Here is a 3,563-nt window from a genome sequence, read left to right on the forward strand (position 1 = left end):
CAGGGAAAGGAAACGAAGGTTATAATAATAAATGTTTATTTTCACTATCACATGCCATTATAGTAGGAACGCCAGTAGGGCACAGGCTTCTATTGTCATAGAACCCTGATGTCCTGTCTGCTGTGGCTGTTGAGAATCACTTGCCGAGGACCGAGTCGCAGGTCAACGCATATTATGTGGACTTGTTTCCAGGGCTTACACAAGAAGCTGAATAAATACCATAATTTAGTGACGCGTGGCAGCGTTTTATGCCAAATCAATAGCGGAGTGTGCTGGCTCTTTCATGATGATACGACAGTTATTAGTTTGTTTTGTATTGTAACCGACAGCCAAACTGGAACTAATGCTCGGTAAGCTTCAGCCTGTCCGCACCCTTTCAAGGATGACTTTCCGCTCTGCGGTGTAGAGAAAAAGTTATACAGGATTAATACTCTACTTACTTTGAAAGCATTTTAAAAATCCTTTTACGGATAATAATCAATAACGTTTGTTGGAGGCCACCTATTAAAAATTCATCATAAATCAAAGAATCGACCAAGCATTATCAGGAAGCTGGGAGAAAATCTAAGAAAAAAAAAAAAACAAATGGCAAATCCCGAAAAAGTACCATCCATTATCTGATTTGCAACATAAAAGGTCTACATTTCAGCCAGTTTGTTAAAAGTTCATCAATAGATGTTTATCTTCCTGCATTTTGCTTCCCTCTTCCATGGTGCGGTGGCCGGATTTGTTTGCCGGTAGACCATCCGCTCTATATTTATTTGCGAATGATTCAGTGGGTAATCGTTTTCCGAAATCGATTGGTAAATTTGAAGCGAATGGAAAATATTTATTTATTTTTCTCTGCTGACTTGGAAACGGCAGGCATTAAAATACGAATAACTTTTTCGGTAGTAGGTAGTAAATCAAGCAAACGAGGTTTGTTTTGCAGGTTGTCACCTGGGAAAAGAAGTTGGGAGCCAAGTTAAGTTTAGTTTAGTAAGGAATTTTATTTTTTTTTTTTTAAGCGGAGAATTAAATAAGTTCGAAGACTTATCAATAAAAACCTGTTTTCTGATTGTTGACACTCTATTCTACTATAAGCGTTTTTGTTTGAAAATATCAAATGCTTTAGGTAAAGTAAGGCATTTTCCAAATTTATAACAATCGCTATTGTTTGTTATTTCAAGAATTTTCAACATTTTACGTTTGTTACTACCCAATTAACGCAATATGGTCAGTTATTGACAGATCATTTCCCCTATCCAGAAAAATCCAGTCGACTGGGCAAGAACCCTTTAGCACTGTTGATAACATAATCAATTCACAGTGTGCAGAAGCTCCATTAAATCTGTTCTCTCGAAAAGTCACAGGGGTCAAATCCGGTAGGTAAACACAATAAACCAGATTGATGCGCTTATGATGATGATCCTTCCCCGTCGGGCATCTTTCCACAGCATCCCTTACGGCATCATGTATTGTGCTAAGCTTAACATCACATATTTAAGAGGGTGTGTATATAACCTTTCACACTTTTCGGATTTGTGGTTGTGTTTTTTATGCCAGTTTTCCTTTCACTTTATAAGAGTAATGGCTTCGAGGTGGGCTACGGTACGGGTTCGCTTAAAGGATTTGACGGGACAGCGACGCGCCAGCCTGGAACCGAGCCATAAAATTGTGCGAAACCAAAGAGCATTTGCTATATGGCGTGCGAGAAGAAAGCGAGAAAACACGATTCGTTTGTTACACAGCGATGAAGCAAGTGGTGTTTGTGATGGTTCTGGAAAAAGGATCCGTTGGGGATTTCGAGGGGGAGAGACAACACCATGGCTTTGAGAAAAAACATTGTTTATTTAGGGGAGGCTGCTTGATGTCTTTGTTTGTTAAAAGCCGCAAGCCGTATCAATTCACTACTATCCCTATGAGTCAGCAAAGTAACAGTTAATATTTCAGGACCAATTTTATCACTCTCATTCCATTATTGGACAGTTACGAAACTATTATCCCTACGAATCATGCCAACGGAGAAGCCAGAAAGAGGCTGCAGAACGATACGCAATTCTCGGCTATTATCGCATAATGTGTACCCATTTGCTACGCTTTTATGTCTGCTCAAATTTTGTTTACTGAATTCTTTTCACGCGACATTACGACCGGAAGCGGTGACTGCAGTGTGGATATGTGTGCACCCGTCGGATTTCGCAAAATTGGGAATCTACATAAGACGGAGCGTCGACGGAACGGAACCGAGAACCGAGCGGCACAAAACGTGCAGTTTCGATAATATTTCCGGTTTGCGTTTCGGTTCGTATATACAGGAAAGCTGTTATTTTTTTCCGCCGAAGATAAAGCGAACCAATAGGAATAACCAGCGGAAGGGATGTTTTATGGGTATGTTTATGCTCCAGTACAGGCTTTTCGCCTGGAGCTGGCATAACTGGAGAAAATTTCTTCGTTTCCGGCGTTCGTTTCGTTGCCTTAGTCTGGACTGATTTATGGCGTCGGAATAAGTTCGGAATATAAATTGTCTATTTGCTCGGTTATTGTTGACTATCCGAATCAATTGGGCGATTTGGTTTTTTCAGTCTGTAGGTTTTTAACCTCAAACAAAATAATCTGGAAGTTGTATGACATTGATTATCTGGCAAACTTAACTTGAAATAACAAAGATTATTTCAATTATTCTTATTGTGAATATTTATCACACATTGTTGATTTGTGACGAAAATAAAAATTATAAAACAGTAGTAAAATATGAAGCTTAGTTTTCTTTCAAGGTAATATTACTATAAAAATTCTAAAAAAAAATCTATTCATGTTAGAGTTTTTGGACGGCAAGGGATTTGATTTAAGTTCGGAATATAAATTGTCTATTTGCTCGGTTATTGTTGACTATCCGAATCAATTAGGCGATTTGGTTTTTTCAGTCTGTAGGTTTTTAACCTCAAACAAAATAATCTGGAAGTTGTATGACATTGATTATCTGGCAAACTTAACTTGAAATAACAAAGATTATTTCAATTATTCTTATTGTGAATATTTATCACACATTGTTGATTTGTGACGAAAATAAAAATTATAAAACAGTAGTATAATATGAAGCTTAGTTTTCTTTCAAGGTAATATTACTATAAAAATTCTAAAAAAAATCTATTCATGTTAGAGTTTTTGGACGGCAAGGGATTTGATTTCATATTATTGTTACATCGAAATGTTTTTGACAGTATTTGATAAGTGACAGTTTACCAACGACAAGAATAAAAACACGTCAAATGCTTTTCGATTAATTGGTAAATGAATTAAATCAACATCTCAAAATTCGATAGCCAATAAGTGCAATATGTGATCGAAAAAACAGATGACTGTCTACGAAAAATCCAAGTTTACTCATAACATTGCACCACTCTATGAGGAAGGCCTCGAGCCGTATCCGGCAATCGTCAGCTGAAGCAATTCTGGCGATCTCTAATGTGGAAACAGAATGACTTGGATCTCAGCCGCATTGATCACAGTTTTTCAGTTGGTGTAATAGTCATTCAGAGCATCCAGGCCTCCCTGCAATTTGCGTGTCAGAGCTCGGGCGA

Source organism: Wyeomyia smithii, chromosome 1, assembly GCF_029784165.1.
Source record: "Wyeomyia smithii strain HCP4-BCI-WySm-NY-G18 chromosome 1, ASM2978416v1, whole genome shotgun sequence".
Classification (NCBI taxonomy): domain Eukaryota; kingdom Metazoa; phylum Arthropoda; class Insecta; order Diptera; family Culicidae; genus Wyeomyia; species Wyeomyia smithii.